This window comes from Diceros bicornis, chromosome 9, assembly GCF_020826845.1.
Source record: "Diceros bicornis minor isolate mBicDic1 chromosome 9, mDicBic1.mat.cur, whole genome shotgun sequence".
Classification (NCBI taxonomy): domain Eukaryota; kingdom Metazoa; phylum Chordata; class Mammalia; order Perissodactyla; family Rhinocerotidae; genus Diceros; species Diceros bicornis.
The window spans coordinates 4451491-4470043 of NC_080748.1; the positions used below are offsets into that span (position 1 = coordinate 4451491).

Below are 18553 nucleotides of genomic sequence, written 5' to 3' on the forward strand. Positions count from 1 at the left end.
GCAGTGCTGTTAGATAATCGTGAAGTTGAGAAGTCTAATTTATCCATCCATTTATTTCCCCACCAGCATCCGTTGTAATCCCATTAACAACCGCTAGGGTGAGACGAAAGAGGCCTCACTTTCGTCTTAACGTGGAATCTTGGAAATGGCACAGCACCATGACGTGCGCCGAAGACGTAGGTGTAGACGATAAACAAAAGAGAAGCCCCACGGTGGATGTGGCGTCTCGGTGCACGGCCGCCCCGGGGCGCGCGGCAGCAGTCTGCACCTTCGCTCCGCTCTCCGCAGCGGGGCCGGCCCCGGGGGGGGGGGGGGGGGCGAAGCGATTGAGCAGACTGTGGAGTGGAGCCTCCATCAACCGTTGAGGACCAGGAGATGGTGGAAGGCGGTGGAGAGGCTGGGTAGAGGCTGGGGGAGGGCAACCGAAAGAGGCTGCGGAGGAGGAAGACGGCAGCGCCGACGGACACCCCGAGGGGAGGCTTCAGCCCTTCCAGCAGGCGGGAGCCCAGCTCCAGGGGAGCCCGCAGCTTCCTCCATCTTGGTTGATGGAGGCGGGCAGCGGCGTTTGGGTCTCTCCACCGTCGCGCCTGTCCCCCAGGGCCCCTTGGATGCAGATGTTGGAGGCAGGGGCTGTTCCCTCCGCCGAATGGCGGAGTCCAGTTGGGGCTTCCTGGGGACAAGTTTGCCAGCCCCACGGGGTTTGGTTTTGAATTGGTCCCAAGTTCCCACGGCAGTCCCGACAAAATGGAGGACGTCGTCTCCTCCAGCAGCCATGACGGGAGGTGGGGGGACAATTCCCCACGGGGGTGAGGCGAGGGTGGAAGTGCTTCCACTCTCCTCCGAACGTTCGGGAATCCACTTCACCTGCTGACCCAACCTCCCACTTTGCCTCGCTCCAGCCCCTGTCCGGGCTCGCCCCTCATGGGGGGGCTTCAAGGAGCTGGACAGGGAGGGCGTTGGGGACATCGAGGCCGCGTCTCTCCTCGGGCAGGGTCGTTGGGAGCCGCTGCAGCGGCCTGGGCGCCCAGGCCCGAGCGAGGGCAGGCGGCCCTGCCCTCAGTCTCTCGGGCTGTTCCAGGCCCCGGAGAGCCCCCTCACCCCGGCCCCCAGGGACCGAGCCCGCGGCCGGTGCAACGGGCAGCGAAGCTCGGGCTGCCTGACCCTGACGGACCCAGGGGTGGGGGCGGGGTAGGAGGCGGGGGTAAGGAGGGAGGGGACGCGGCTGAGAGCGGAGGGCTGGCGGCGGGGGTGGGGGGGAGTGGGAGGGAAACGCCGGGGGTGTGGCCTGCGCCTGATGGACAGCCTCGCGGGCCACCCCCTCGAGGGGCGTCCTGAAGGAAGGCAGAGATAGCCAATGGACGTGCCTGAGGCGCCCCGGCCCGCCCTCCCCCCCAGCCAATGGGGACGTGGAGGGCGGGGCCTCCCCGGGCTCGGCCGCGCCGCCTCCTCCTCCGCCTTCTCCGCCTCCTCCTCCTCACCGGCGCTAAACCCGGGACTGGACCGAGCGGAGTTGTGCGTGTTGCCGAAGGGGGGTGGGCCGGGGGAGGGGAGGTTCGTTCCGCGGAGCCGCAGCCAGAACCGGGTGAGGCTTATCCCCGCTGTCTCTCCAGTCCAGGTCCGCCGATTGTGGGGGTGGCCGGGAGCAGCGCAGCCTCCGGAGGAGGAGGCGGAGGCGGAGGCGACGGGGGAGGCGGAGATGGGTGAGGGCAGCCTCCGGAGCCTCCCACCGACCCAGGATTAATACCCCGCGGCGCGGCTGCCGTCGCCGCTGCCGCGTCGGGGCCTCGGGGGCTGCTCTGGGCTCCGCTCATGTCAGAGGCGCCTTCGCGTGCGGCCCGAAGGGCTGCGAGAGTGAGGGCGAGGCCGGGAGGGCTGGGTGAGGCGGACGCCAGAGGCGGGAGTTGCCCGGGCCGGGGGTTGCCCGGGCCGGGGCGGTGGGAGGTCGCGGGGTGTTTTTCCTTTCTTTCTTGCGGGGGGGGGGGAGGGGTGCCTCAGTTCGTTCTCCCGCTCTCGGGGCTGCGCTCCCACCCTCTCCGCCGTGGCCGGAGGTCCCCAAGTTTTTCGGGGCGAGGGTGCTGCCTCCTGCCCCACCGGGTCCCCTCCTTCCCTCCTCTCCTCCCCGGCGCTGCGCTGCGCGGCTCCTGCTCCTCACGTATTGTTTGGCTGGGTCTCTAATGGCGGACGAGGAGGCAGCGCTGCCGGTCGCCGACTGCAGGCGGTGTGGGGGGGGGCAAGTCTCGGGCCCAGGGCAACTGCTTGGGGCAAATAGAGGTGGTTTCAGCCCAGCGGCGGCGGGAGCCGCCCCTTACCTCCAGTTTGGTGCCCGGAGTGACGGGGATGACGCTGGGTGGGCAAATTTAGGAGGAAATACAATTCTCCTGCTGGCGTCGAGGCAACGTTTGCCCTTCCCCCTCTCCCTTCCCAGGAGCAGGCTTGGTGCCCTTCCGCCTCCTCCCTCCAGATTTTGCCTTTCACGTGGGTTTTGGTCTCATATATGTATTTTACGCCGTTTCGCTCCACTTTATGTGGGAGGGAGTTGTTAGTCGCGTGCTGGGGAGTGATAATAGAAGGGCCGAACCTCCTTGATCTCTTCTCGTCTATGCCTCCTCCTGGTGGAAAGGGCTTGGTTCTCCCACCTAGTTAGATGTTCTTGATCCATTTTTCATTTTTCCTCTTACCCCAGGACCAGGACTCGCCTTCAACCCTATCTGGTGTATTTCTGGCAGAAACTGAGAAGGAAAACACCCCCATTGTGAGTCCTTTGCCTCTAATTTGTTTCTCTTAGAGGACGTTGTCAGGTTGTAGTTGTTCAGCCATGGGACTTGCGTCTCCCCGTTGTTTTTCGGGGTACGAGCTTTCTCTTGGGTGGCAGCTGCCCCTAGGTGAAGCCTGGGTAATGGCTGGTGAGGCAGCTGGGAGTGGGCGCTGCTGTTTCCACCGCTGCAGACGTCTCCTGCTGCTGCAATACCAACCTCAGCAACCAGACGACGGGCTCCTGCAGCTGCTCACGTTACCGGGAGGAGGGGTGGTGTGAAGGAGGGCATATTTCTGGTGCCCTCTAGAGTTCCAAAGTGGGAATTGAAGGTATTTCCTTTTAAATACTATGCGTGCAACCATCTTTAACACTTTTTCTTCTTTTACAATGGATAATTGATTGAAGAGATTGGAAAAATAGAAAGAACCACTTAACTTTTTGTTTGTGTCTGATTTAAAACACAAATTTTGACTCTTGGGGATTAGGAGTTGATAGATCTCTTTCATATTTTGCTTAGGAAAGAGCGTGAAGTCCACTCCTGATACTCTTAGTTCAGCAACTAGTATGCTATCAGACAAGTGCACTGCTCTAGTTACATTCTTAGTGTCATCTTCTGTGCTCATTAGTCTTCAGTTGAGTCATTGTTGAATGTGTTAACTGAGAGTTATCATTTAATGCTTGTAATTTGTTGCTTCTAAGGCAGTCTTGTGATGTGCTAGATGGTAAGATAAACATAACCAGTCAAAATTTCTGTCCATTGAAATTAGTTACAAAATATCAGTGACGTTAGCATTCTGGACACATTGTATTTCTTGAGCCTATTGACAGTTGATATTGTAACTTGTAGATCTCTGTCAGAGGTGAGTCGTAAGTATAGGAGCTTATGCTTAAATATTGTCTCAAATGGGTCCAAAGACAATTGATGGTGAATATTTGCTGAATACTGATGTGAAGGATGATGAGAGGATGGCAACTCAAATAGACACCATTCTAGGCACAGTGCAGGAACTTGCATGAATTATTTCCTTTAGTCTTAGCAAGTAGCCTGCAGGGTAATAAAAATTGCTTGTCTTGAGCCCTTATTGTATACGCTGACAAATCTAAGTTTTAAAAAAAAGGTTTATTATGGAAACTTTCACATTTAGGAGTGAGTAAAATATACTGAACCTTTGTGTACCTGTCATTTACATTCTGTAATTATCAACACATGTCCAAACTAGTTTTTGATGTATATTAACTAATTTAATTCTCAAGAAAACCCAGTGATGTAGCTACTGTTTTTATTCCTAATTTGTAGAGGAGGTAACAGGCATAGGCAGAAACCCAGGAAGTGGTATTTGGTAAAGCAAGGATTTGCACTTAAGCAGTTTGATTACAATGCCTAAGTTCAGCAAGTTTGCTGTCCTGTTTTAAACTACATAATATGCTTGTTTTACAAATTTAGAAATTGAAATGGTAAAAAGAATCCAAGGTTTGGGGCCGTCCCCGTCGTGTGGCGATAAAGTGTGTGAGCTCCGCTGCTGGTGGCCCGGGTCCAGATCCCTGGCGTGCACCAAGGTACCGCTTGTCAGGCCATGCTGTGGCAGCGTCCCACATAAAGTGGAGGAAGATGGGCCGGGATGTTAGCTCAGGGCCAGTCTTCCTCAGCAAAAAGAGGAGTATTGGCATGGATGTTAGCTCAGGGCTGATCTTTTTCACACACACAAAAAATCCACGGTTAGAATCTTCTCAGTCTGTGTTCTTTTCCTAGAGAACAGTGTGTAAACAAATATAAAATGCTTGAATCTTACTGAGTACCTTTTTAAAAAATAATAGAACCACAGTTATCAATTAGATTATTTTACTGTCTTATTTTAAAACTAGCAGGGTCTGTTTTTTTGTTTTTGTTTTTTTTTAATTGGTTTATAACATTGTAAAAATTTCAGGTGTACATCATTGTACTTCTATTTCTGCATGGACTACATCATGTTCACCACCAAAATACTAATTACAACCCATCACCACACACATGTACCAAATTATCCCTTTCACCCTCCTCCCTCCCCCCTTCCCCTCTGGTAACCACCAATCCAATCTCTGTCCCTATGTGTTTGTTTATTGTTGTTATTATCTACTACTTAATGAAGGAAATCATATGGTATTTGACCTTCTCCCTCTGACTTATTTCACTTTGCATTATACCCTCAATGTCCATCCATGTTGTCACAAATGGCTGGATTTCATCGTTTCTTATGGCTGAGTAGTATTCCATTGTGTATATATACCACAGCTTCTTTATCCATTCGTCCCTTGATGGGCACTTAGGTTGCTTCCAAGTCTTGGCTATTGTGAATAACGCTGCAATGAACACAGGGGTGCATGTACCTTTGCAAATTGGTGTTTTCAAGTTCTTTGGATAAATACCCAACAGTGGAATAGCTGGATCATATGGTAGTTCTATCCTTGATTTTTTGAGGAATCTGCATACTGTTTTCCATAGTGGCTGCACCAGTTTGCACTCCCACCAGCAGTGTATGAGAGTTCCCTTTTCTCCACATCCTCTCCAACACATATTGTTTCCTAGCAGGGTCTGTTTGAATCAGAAATAATATGTTGTCTTTTTTCAGTGTCTTGTGTACAATTTAGGGTCTGTCACAATTCCTAAAGACTGTAACTTGAATGAATATAACTTCTTTAATAAGTTTAAAGCTCTTTACAGGCATTAGATCATTCAGATATAATGGATCAAGAATCAGATCTTTCAAATAATGGGCAATGCTTATTTTATTATCAAATATTTTCACAAAAGATTTACCTTTCTCAGATTTTTTTCTTTCTTCTTACTTGTGTTGTTGATAGGGAGAATTTTGATAGTTGGTTATGTTTGGTAGACATTTATGTTAATAGTTGGTTATGTTTAGTAGGCATTTGGAGATGAGGACATGCAAATGTATAATCAGGACTTTTCTGTAGTGTCAACACATGTATACTAATGAAAGCTATGATTCTTTCAAATAATAACCAAATAATTTCAAATAATAACAAAACATTTTGTTTTGCCTAATGATTTAACTCAGAATTAAAAGTTCCTTTACTTAAAAACACCAACTAATGGTGCTTTAATGGTGCCAGACAGTAAAATGAAGATAACCTGGCAATTTTTAATTGACCTTGACTAAATAAGTTTTTTATTATACTTATATTTATTGTGCACTTAATGTGAATTAGGTGCTTTTAGATGTGGTATTTAGTTCATATTTTAACAGTTAAAAATACTTTGCATATTTATGGCACCTTTCTTTAGTGCGTCCTTAATAGTATGTATTCCCCACTTCTCCCACTTGTCATTTTAAATAGTTGGGGGAAAGATACAGGGTGGTCCCTACTTTTCCATGTTCTACTTTTATGTAATTTCATGGGCTGGACTTTGGTACTTCATGTGGTGAGACAATTCTGAATCACTCAGATATTACCCAGGTGCTGACATGAATGTTTCAGATTTTTGTGTGGATATAGAACTTGATGTACCACTTTGTACAATGGTGCTCGTATTCTTAAAGTTTCATTGTATTTTGCCCTTGTTTGAGGTACAAAAGTGCATAAACTTAATGTATTTGAGACAAAGTCAATCTTTACCTTTAATCAGATGCTGTGGTATTACTTTATAGGAAAGAATATGTATGAAATGCTGGAGCTCTATCTTTGTTGTCAAAAGGTGTGGTATAATTAGAGATTTTATATTTTTTGTCTTTCTAGGCATTAATATCTATTTCTGCCCCTTTTAATAATATTATTAACATATATATTATATTTAGTAACATTTATTATAAGAAGATTTTGGCATATTTAACTTGCATGTGTTTTTTTAGGGAATACAAGGTGAACCCAAATACAAATGTCTTCTCTCATTGGGTTTTCTAACAGTATTTTATGTAGGGCATTTTAAGTTTGGAAACAAGGAGACAGAGAGATTGTTTTGACTCCATGTGTTTTCCATTTTTTGATTTCAGTTTTGGTTAATTTTCTTCTGTTCCTGTCAGTGCATGGAATTAAACAGGACTTTTGAAATATTCAAATCTAAAAGTTCTTTTGCACAATTCCAATATGTAAGACCTATAAAGTTGTCAGTGAGAAAAATTGCTGTTGGATAAATCCATAATTTTGAACTGTGGGGCTCTGGGTAACAATTGTAATTTATTTTTATTTTTTATTTTGGTTGTATACCAGCAAGAAAATTCTGTTTCACATAGTTGGAGTTGCAAATTTTTATATCTGCAAGTTGTTTTGTAAACAAATCACTTTGTAATCCGGTTTCTGTTATTAAAATAGAGATAGGAAGAGAATTAATTAAGGCCAGCACCAAACATTTACTTGGTAACAAGATAAGTTGGTCGTCTTAAAGTGTGTTAAAATTTGGATTACAACACATTTGAGTGTATCTTTTGTTTTATTGCATATTTTAAAATATATTAATGTTTTGGATCAAGTTATATGTAACATCTGAAGCACTTTGGAACTGCATAATAAATTTTTGTAAACCATTGAAAAATCTATTTTAGAGTTAAAAAATGTGTAGAGGTTTGCAAAATCACTTGATCACATGACTAGTTGGGGATTTGTTCTTAGTTCTAATTTTATTTTTAACTTCATAGCAGTCTACTGAAAATTAGAAGTAATAAAATTTAAGAAAAATTCATGGTCTTTAATTTGAAAGAAGGATATGAATATTGGGGGTTTTATTTTTATTGATTTGATCAATGTCTTGTAATTATTAACGTTTAGTATTTCAAGAAATGATTTAAGACTAAACTTTGGATATTAGGATAAATAGGTAATGAATATTTAGTAGGTCTGGTTTAAAAAAAGCTTTTGCATATTTGTTTCAGTATTACATGTTTTCTTGTTTTTGTTTATCCTTCTTGAAGAGTTACCAAATTATTGTTACAGAATTTCAACCATTCTCTTTAATATCAGAAGGCTGCTAAGGATGGATCAGGTTTCTCTTACTTCTCCAGAGGGTTTTAGATTTTTTTTCTCTCTAAGTGTTCCTAGTGAATTTGAAGGTCAGAGTTGTTTTTGTGAATTTAAAGTTCAAAGGTTAAAAAAAATACACCTAAAACTAATACAGTGTTGTATGTCAATTTTATCTCAATGAAAAAAAAAGGTTTTAAAATATTTTGTCCTGAAGTTATTAAATTTTTAGTATGATTCTGATATTAAAAGTTAATGTTAAATTGTAATTTTAAGATAAGTTTACTAGGAATAGAATTAATTATTGCAACCTCTTGTTAAAACAATTTGGGAAAGACCTGTTATAATTCTTACAGTAAACTTCTTTCTAACTATATATTTAGATAAGAAAAATATGATTAAAACACGATTTTAAGTAAAATCGTGATGCACAGATAGAGGTTTCAGACAGAAGAAGGTTTATAAAATGTGACTAATACAATGAGACAAATTCTTCAGTTTTTTTTACTTTATAGCAATGCCGTGTGTATATTATTACTTTAGCAGTAGTCACCTAGATACCTTGTCTGGATTTATTGTAAGAATTTGAAACTGAAATTATGGTTTTGTAACTTAAAAACATTAAAGAAACTTTTTCTTGTAATATTAGAACAGTTTTATAATTATTCATTTCAAAGAGGCATGTCTTTTGCCTAGGGAGAGTGGTGTTTCTTGGACTATTGAGCTGGACCAGACTGAGAATAATAGTTCAGGGTAATCAGTCGGGGTGCTGTAGAAATCATTTATTAGCTAATTTATTCGGCAAATTGTATATTATAACATGTACTGTATCTCAAGCAGTCATAAAAGATGTGTTCTGTTAAGAGTTGGTTAGCAGTTTCTTTGGCTCTGCACTTGGAAGAGCATTTCATCTAGACTTCTAATGCTGTACTCCAGGACCCTAATCTGGAATTTGTAGGTTTTTGGTTGGCCCAATGACTATCGAATTAGTGGCTTGTGTTTGCAGTTCTATAGAACTAAAGAAATGTTAGAGTGGAAGTGAAAATTTAGGTTAAATTAAATTTTTATTTTATCCTTTGTGTTAGATTTATATTTGTATTTTTTTCTTCAAAGCTTGTCATATTTTAATTATTTTAGTTTATTTTAATTATTTCCGGCCCTAACGTGGTATCTGATTTCTTATATGTTCATGGTTCTGTGTTTGTTTGTTTGAAGTAATGAAAAATTTGTCCTTGTTTTAATTATATAAAATGATTACTATAGGGCTGGTCCCGTGGCTTGGCAGTTGAGTGCGCGCGCTCCGCTGCTGGCGGCCCGGGTTCCGATGCTGGGCGCGGATCCCGGGCGCGCGCCAATGCACCGCTCCTCCGGCCATGCTGAGGCCACGTCCCGCGTACAGCGGCTGGAGGGATGTGCATCTATGACATGCAACTATCTACTGGGGCTTTGGGGGAAAAAAAAATAAATAAAAAAAAACATTTAAAATCATTACTATAAAATTAAACTAGTTTTAGCTTTACACCTTTCATTACCATGAATATTGTCTCACTTTCTATTTTTATTTTTGTTTCTTTGTTTTAATATTGTATCATCCTGTTTCTTAATCAAATAAGTTTTAACTCCTGCCTAGGAAGTCATTCCATTCTATATCTCCAAACAGTTTTACATTGCTCATCAAAGAGAGGTTTCTGTTTAAGTTAGTCTTTGTCTTCCATGACACAAACTTCTGATTTCTATTATTCCTTATTCTCTTCATTTGTATATCACATTTTCCATCTTTGATGTCCTTGCCCAGCTGTTTTCATCCTGTCTTCCTCCTGGACTTAAATGTTTGTCTTTCCCTTTCCTAACTCCTTTTGCATTTTTGAAAAACACCACACAGTGTCTGTAATAGCATCCTATGTTCTTAAGTCTAATTTTGCTATACTTACATGAGGCTTATCCAAATTTAAGTAAACTTTTAAATTTGGTGAGATCATGGAATGTGGGTATGGTTCTAGTGGTATGTTGGGGCCTCACATGGAAAGGGAACTAGTAGGACTTAATTTTGAAGTTTTTCTGTCTAAAAAATCCATTTTTGTCACTTGTGTGTTGCTAGGGGATTTGCAGTATGACATGAGTTTGAAGTCAGACAGTTTGGGGTTCAAATCTACCCTGCCCACAAATGAACTTTTGGGGCGATGAAAGTCTTCTAAAAGCAGGTTGTGGTGATGACTGTACAAGTGTATAAATCTACTGAAAATTATCAAACTTTTTGTTTAAAATAAGTAAATTTTATCATATGTAAATTATGCCTCAGTAAAACTGAAAAATCAGTTTTGCTCTACCATCTACCAGTTTGTGATCTCAGGTAAGTCATTTTACCTCTCTCAGCCTTAGTTTATTTATTTGATGAATGAGTATAGTAATGCCTGCTTTCCTGAGATTGCTACAAGATACGGATTAAAAATAATGTATGGTATATGACTGGCCAGTAGTAGGTGCTCAGTTAACAGCAGTTTGGTTCTTAAGCTGTCCTTATGGACCAAACGTCATGAATTTGTTGCCACCATTGATATGGTAAGCTCACTGAATGCTCGTCTGATAGTAGACAGAAGGATTTATATCTTCCACTGACTTCCCTCTGCTGACTCCTTTATTAGTTTATTGTTATTTAGTATGCTATAGTGCTCTATCCTGCAGAATCTATGCACCTTTTTCAATCTTCCAAACTTGTTCTTTTCTCGTACTTTCCAAAAGAAATTCACTGATTTGCACTCTCAACACTATACCAGATCTGCTCTTTTGAGGTCACTAGTGACTTAATTGCCAAATCTTTTAAGTCCCTTTTTTTTTTCCTCTTAATTCTGTAAAATTTGAAATTTAATATTACATTCCTTGAAATTCTCTTGACTTCTGGGACTTTGAACTTAACATGGTGTCATACTTCTGACCATCTCCCTCACTTGCCCTCATTAGACTCAAATGTTGAGACCTTTAAGTGTCCTTATTTCCTAAGGTATTCAGCTCTCTCCTTGTTTGTTTTTTTTTAAAGTATTTTTTTAAATTTTATTTATTTATTTATTTTCCCCCCCAAAGCCCCAGTAGATAGTTGTATGTCATAGTTGCACATCCTTCTAGTTGCTGTATTTGGGACGCGGCCTCAGCGTGGCCAGAGAAGCGGTGCGTCGGTGCGCGCCCGGGATCTGAACCTGGGCTGCCAGCAGCGGAGCGCACGCACTTAACCACCAAGACACGGGGCCGGCCCAGCTCTCTCCTGTTTTGTTTTGTACTTTGACCTTAGTCCATTGTGTTAGAAAATAGGAAATTATATTTACAAGACACTTTCATCCTATTTATTACTCCAGTCTACAGCCACGTTCCTTTTTCTTAAAGCCCAGTCTGATCACATCACTCACTTTGCAAAAACTTGAGAGATTCTTGTTGGCGTGTGAAACTAAACGCAAGCTAAGCCTGAATTTTAAAACCCTTAAAACGAAGAAATGAATTAGCAAATGTGTTATGGGTGATTTTTAGGTAGGTTCTTAGTGTTCAGTTTGGGGAGACAGTCATGTAAATGAATAAATATAAACAATGAAGCATAATATGCAATATACAGAAATGAATAGTTGTATGCATATTAGAAAGGACAATTTTTTTTTTTTTTTGAGGAAGATTTGCCCTGAGCTAACATCTGTTGTCAGTCTTTTTGTTTTGTATGTGACCCAGCATGGCCACTGACGAATGGTGTAGGTTTGTGCTTGGGAACCAAACCTGGGCTACTGAAGCAGAGCGCACCAAACTTAACCAGTAGGCCACTGGGCCTGGCCCCAGAAAGGACAATTGTTAAAAGAACATTTTGGTTATACAAATGAAATATGCCCTTAAAATCTTCAAGTAGTAAAGAAATATGTGACATAGAAAATGAAAGTTTCTCCATAATCCCATTTCTTTTGAAGCCCATGTTTACATTTTTAAATATATTCTTATGATTTTTTTCCCTGTTCATCATACTAATATTTTGCATACATACTATTATTATCAACAACTGACATTTTCAACACGAGTCTGACTTGTAATCTCTTCCCTATTCTTGTGGGGGAAAAGTTTTGGCTGATTAGTGTTTGAATTCTAGTGGTCAGTGTATTTAGATCAGTGTACAAGTCTCAGTTCTATATGATTGAGGGATAATGTGGTATAATGAAAGATATGTGGATTTTAGGTACAAACTCTGGTTTTGCCACCTAAGAGCTATATGCCATAGGAAAGCTACCTGATTACACAGAATAGTTTACTCATCTGCAAAATGGGATAATAATATATTTAGGATATCTGTTACAAGATACATTTTAAGGTAGTTGTGATGAGTGTGGTCCCAAGTATATCTTTTATAAATACTTGTAGTTGTTATTGTTATTGTGCTAGACGTGTGATGAAATTCAGAGACAAAAAAGCCAAACTCAGGTTATGAAGGGGTTGAATAAAAGGGAAAAGTGAAGCAAGACTTACTGAGTGCCTTTGCTTCAGAGCTTTAAATATTTACTAGATAATTTAGAAAACAAAACTACATTAATTATAAATGATATGTAGGATTGTCCATTTACTTTCTGAAATTTGTTAAGGGAGAAAAAAACACAGATTTTCTTTGGTATACTCAGTGCTCTTTTTTTTTTTTTGTATGTGGGGAAGATCAGCTCTGAGCTAACATCCATGCCAACCCTCCTCTTTTTGCTGAGGAAGATTGGCCCTGAGCTAACATTGGTGCCCATCTTCCTCTACTTTATGTGGGACGCCGCCACAGCATCGCCTGACAAGCGGGGCATCGGTGCGTGCCCGAGATCCGAACCCCGGGCCACCAGCAGCAGAGCATGTGCACTTAACCGCTACGCCACCGGGCCGGCCCCTCCATGTTCTTTTTGTATTCCTTTTATTTTTAAGATCAATCAGTGAACATCCAAGGAACATATCTCTGGGAAAGAATGCTGGTAAAAATTGTTATGAGTTTTGAGTCCTATGAAATGGAGGCAATAGATTTTTTGTGTGTGTGTGTGAGGAAGATCAGCTCTGAGCTAACATCCATGCCAATCCTCCACTTTATATGGGATGCCGCCACAGCATGGCTTGCCAAGCGGTGCATTGGTGCGCGCCCGGGATCTGAACCTGGGCCACAAGCAGAGGAGTGTGCGCACTTAACCGCTACTCCACGGGGCCAGCCCTGAGGCAATAGATTTTTATTTAGAAATGATCTGTGTTGGAGAAATAAATTCTTAGTACTTGAAGTCTAGCCTTTTTGAATCTGTGGTCTCATTTGCTTATTGATGCAAGTATTGTTGCTTCTTTAGGTTAGATGAGGTCTTAATCATGGAACTTTTGAACTTATATAAAGAAGGTAATATCCTTCTTAAAGCCCTCTATCGTATTTAAACATGGGAAAATTTGATATCAAAAACAAGGAAAACAGGGAAATATTATTAAATCAAAAATAGAAAATTTGGTATCAAAAATAGTCATTATACTAGGTCATAGATTTGGAATACCAAGTGTCATAAGAATAAATGAATGTTTATTTCCAAGTTAATGTATGTGGTTGAAGTTTACTTGTGGTGTTGTAGTTTTTAAGCTATGTTTGGAGAAGGAAGTGTGGGTTTATTTAGCTACTTTGGTCAAGAGGAAGAAAGGGATAGGGTATGATAACCTTTTATTAGGGACTACGATCAGACCATGTTACTAATTATGTAGATTGAGTATAGAAGTAATAAAAAATCATGACCAAAGACATAGGGCAGAGAGATTTTTTTTCTTGTTTCGTCTTTTTTTTTTTTTTTTAATTTTATTTATTTATTTATTTTTCCCCCAAAGCCCCAGTGGATAGTTGTATGTCGTAGCCGCACATCCTACTAGTTGCTGTATGTGGGACACGGCCTCAGCATGGCTGGAGAAGCGGTGCTTCGGTGCGTGCCCGGGATCCGAACCGGGTCCGCCAGCAGCAGAGCTCGCGCACTTAACCACTAAGCCACGGGGCTGGCCTCTTGTTTCGTCTTTTGAGGAAATTATCCTGATTTCCTGTTTTACAGTGGGGAAACTGAGGCTCCAGGTGAAGCGATTGTCCTTTGGCACACAAGAAGCGGAGGGAGGGATAGAGCTAGACTTCCATTGGTGGGGGGGGCGCGCAGTAGGGGAGAGAGAAGCAAAAAACAACCAAGAAAAGTTGTCTCTTTTTACTAGAGAAAAAGATTCATTCAGTAAATATTTATTGGCTAGGCGCTATGTTAAGTTCAGAGGATACAGTGATAGGCAATAAGAACATAGGTCTTTGCCCTCTTGGAACATCCAGTCTAATGGAGGATACAGATTACAAGTAAACATAATTATAGATTGGATAGGTGCAGCTGAGGAAATGTGTGTGATGATATGAGAGTATAACAAGGAAGACATTTAGACCAGGGATGGGTTAGTGAAGTGTTTGATAGGGAAGGATCTTGAGGGAGTGACATTTAAGCTGAGACTAGAAAGAAATTTGGAAAAGAACCTTTCAGGTAGAGGAAAAGTATGTACAAAGGGCCACTGAGACCCTTCCATGAACTAAAAGAAGTCTTAGTTTAGCAGAAGCTTAATGAGCAAGGTGGGGAAAAATAGTCCTGGAATTGAGCCTAGTGTGTAGGCAGGGATCCAGTCAGGCAAGAATCTTACAGGTCAGGGGAAGAATCTTAGGTTTTCACTTAAGTGCACTGGAAAGCCATGTAAGAAGTGACTGGTGTAGTCTGATTTAATTTTTAAAAAGATCTTTAGATATTCTTGGGAATAAAGTAGGTAATGTCAGTAATCTAGCAGAAAAATGATGGTGAATTTCTAGGGCTAGATGGGTGTCAGAAGAGGTGGATAAAAGTGGGCAGTTTCAAGACTGTTTTTGGAAGTAGGTAGGACATGGGGATGGCGTGGTTGTAGGTAAAGAAAGGAGAAGAAATTAAGAATGACCTCCAGGGGCCCGCCCCGTGGCTTAGCCGTTAAGTGCGCACTCTGCTACTGGCGGCCCGGGTTCGGATCCTGGGCGCGCACCGACACACCGCTTGTACGGCCATGCTGAGGCCGTGTCCCACATACAGCAACTAGAAGGATGTGCAACTATGACATACAACTATCTACTGGGGCTTTGGGGAGAAAAAGGGGAAAAATATGGAGGAGGATTGGCAATAGATGTTAGCTCAGGGCCGGTCTTCCTCAGCAAAAAGGAGGAGTGGCATGGATGTTAGCTCAGGGCTGATTTTCCTCACACACACACAAAAAAGAATGACCTCCAGATTTCTGATATGTGTAGCTAGACATATAACTTCCCCAAATGGCAAAGGTGGGAGGAGGTGCAGATGCAGAGTGAAAGAGCAAGTTAAAATAACTAGATGTAGGGAGTAGGCAGTTTGGGGCTTTGAAACATCTTGACTGAGATAAATTAAGGAGTCTAGGGTATTTAAGTATTACTTAAAGTGTGGGAGTGGATGAGATCCCCAAAGAAAGTTAAAATTACTTGAAAGTACCTTGGAGTTAAATTTTGGTCCTATGGGAAAGAAGAGATTATTCCTTATCCTTAAAAATTCTATGCTCTAGAGATGACCTGAATGAATTAATTGATGTATTCACTTATTTATTAGATCAAAGGGGATTTTTGTTTAGACTCTATCATAATCCTTGAATGGTTTTTTAGTATATTAATTAAATGATTCCTATCAGCTTCTAAAGCCAGAGTAGCATTGTTTTAGATGTCTGATAAGGATATTTTAGAAAAAGATTTTGTGGCTAGATTTTAAGCGACATGAGGGCATAATCTGTGTCATCTATCATTGGTCCCCTGGTCCCTTTCCTCACTTCCCCAGAGGTTAGTAGTAGTATCAATTTAGTGTGTATTACTCCAAATTCTTTTCTGTGCATATACTAACATGTACCCATAAGAAGTACAGTAATTTTGTGTGTGCGTGTTTTTTTTTTAATAATCTGTCTACTTGTTTTCTTTGACAGGATACTGATATGGTTTCTTCTTTTTTTTAATCATTTTATTTATGTTTGTATGTATGTATGTATGTATATATGTATGTATGATGTGGAAGACTGGCCCTGAGTTAACGTCTGTTGATCTTCCTCTTTTTGCTTGAGGAAGATTATCCCTGAGCTGACATCTGTTGCCAGTCTTCCTCCATTTTATATGTGGGTTGCTGCCACAGCGTGGCTTGACGAGTGGTTTGTAGGTCCATGCCTGGGATCTGAACCTGTGAACTTTGGGCTGCTGAAGCAGAGCCCTTGAACTTAACCACTACGCCACTGGGCTGAACCCTTGTATGTGCATTTTCAAAACCTATGTGCTGTACGTATCTTTCTGCAACTTGCTTTTTTCACTTAATGGTATGTCTTGGATAGCTTTCTGAGTTAGTATGTGAATATCTACCTCTTTTTTAACTGTTGTCTGATATTTCATGTCATGGATTTAACACAATTTGATTCTATTGATGGACATTTAGTCTATTTGAAATTTTTTGTTATGGATATTGCTGCACGGAATATTTGCATAGCATCTTTGGGTTCATGTGTGTTTTCTTCAGGGGAGATTGTGAGAATAGAAATTGCGGAGTCGGAGTATATGTGTATTATATATTTTAATAAATACTGACAAGTTGCCTTCCATTGGACCACTATATTGACTACATTTCCACTAGTTTCTCCACATTCTTGCCAACACTGGAAATTATCACACAGTTAAATTTTTGTCCTTTCTAAAGTATGAATATCAATTCTTTGTTATATCTGTTATAAATATGTATGTATATATATAGTTTCATTTTGCATATTTTTACACCTTATTTATGGTGTTTCTTTGCTATGTAAACATTTTATAATGTAATGAGAAGACTCCATTTCATTATTGCAAGAAATGGGACTAAGTAAAACAAATATGCAAGACTTTTATGAAGGAAATTATAAAATAATGCCATAGGACATACAAGAAAACCAGAAGGGAACGATATACATATGTCTGGATGGGAAGACTTTGATAATGTGAAAATTTAGGTTTTTTTTAATCTCCAGATTAATCTCTAAATTCATTGAAACGCTAGTCAAATCCAAGTGTATATGCGTATGGTACCAAATTTAAAAGGTAAAAAAGGGTAAATAGTGAGAAGACTCTTTCCTCTTTCCCCTGACCCATCCACACAGTTCTCTTCCCTAGAAGCCAAACACTGTTGTCATATTCTTTTTTTTTTTTTTTGCTGAGGAAGATTTGCCCTGAGCTAACATCTGTTGCCAGTCTTCCTCATTTTGCTTGAGGAAGATTTGCCCTGAGCTAACATCTGTGCCAGTCTTCCTCTATTTTGTATGTGGGTCGCTGCCACAGCATGACTGCCTACGAGTGGTGTGAGTCCGCGCCCAGGAAGAGAACCCCGGGCCACTGAAGTGGAGCGTGCTGAACTTAACCACTAGGCCATGGGGCCAGCCCCTGTTGTCATGTTCTTAGATATTTACCTAGAGATATTCTATGCATGTGTGTTTGTGTTTATCCATTGTCCTGTACCTTGTTTGTACTTAATTTATACGAGAGGTTGTTCCATATTAGTGTGTAAGTATGTTTAGAGCTGCCTCATTTCCAGGACTGCATAGTATTTCATTGTTGGTCTTTATCATCATTCATTTTATCAGTTGTCTATTGAGAGACGTTGAGGGTGTTTCAATCTTTTAACTTTACAATGAATATCCTTCTATGTTTCTTTCTTTAAAGGATGAGATAATATATCTGTAGGAAGGATACCTAGAAGTGGAATTGCTTGGTCAAAGAAATATTCTTTTGAGTTGCCCTCCATAGAAGTTGTAGCAATTTACACAGATTTTTGGTACGAGTCTCTTAATACATAGTTAAACCTTTTTTGTGTGTGTGAGGAAGATTGTCCCTGAGCTAACCTCTGTCAATCTTCCTCTTGTTGCTGAGGAAGAGTAGCCATGAACTAACATCTGTGCCCATCTTCCTCTATTTTGTATGTGGGATGCCACCACAGCAGGGCTTGATGAGTGGTGTGTCAGTCCGCGCCAAGGATCTGAACCTGCAAACTCCGGGCCGCCGAAGTGGAGCGTGTGAACCCAGCCACTGTGCCACTGGGCCGGCCCTCATAGTTAAACCTTTTGATCTTTGTCAGTGTTGAGAAAATTGGTGGCCCCTTAAAGTTTAAATTTGCATTTTTAAATATTTGGTATATTTAAGAGCCATTTGTATTTCCTTTTCTGTGAACTATGTTCATTTTTTGTGCCCTTTATTCTCTTTGGTTGTTGGTTTATCTCATTGATTGTAGTACTGCTTTGTCTTGATTTTTTTAGAATATGAGTTGCAGATATTTTCTTTGTAGTTAATCATTGTATTTGTGGTATTATTTTCCCTCATAGATTTTTCCTTTTTAAAAAAAAATTCTGGTAAAATATACTAACATAAAGTTTACCATTTTTGCATGTACAGTTCAGTGGCATTAAGTGTATTCACAAATGTTTTGCAAAAATCACCGCTCTCCATTTCCAGAACTTTTACATCATCCCAAACATAAACTCTGTACTTCATTAAACAATAATGCCCAATACCCCTTCCTCCCAGCTCCTAGGTGACCTCTCTCCTACCTTTTGTCTCTATGAATTTGCCTATTCTAGGTACCTCACATAAGTAGAACCATAAAATATTTTCCCCTTTGTGTCTGGCTTATTTCACTTAGCATAGTGTTTTCAAGGTTCCTTTATGGTGTAGCATGTATCAGAATTTCTTTACTTTTTAGGGCTGAATAATATTTCGTTGTATGTGTATACCTACATTTTGTTTATCCGTTCATTTGTTGATGGACCCTTGGGCTGTTT

At 41.2% G+C, this 18553-nt stretch overlaps 1 protein-coding gene across 2 annotated transcripts in view; it reads left to right on the plus strand.

Annotated features, from left to right (window-relative positions):
• Positions 1-1717: 1717 nt before the first annotated feature.
• Positions 1718-18553, plus strand: part of ZMYM2 (zinc finger MYM-type containing 2) — a 105563-nt gene continuing 88727 nt past the window's right edge. Inside the window, exons 1-2 of one of the 2 annotated variants that reach the window (XM_058547790.1) lie at positions 1718-1876; positions 2684-2752. The gene's annotated coding sequence lies outside the window, so the exon portion shown is untranslated. Of the gene's footprint in view, positions 1877-2335; positions 2753-18553 lie in introns of those variants that run through there. The other variant, XM_058547789.1, reaches the window with a different exon arrangement.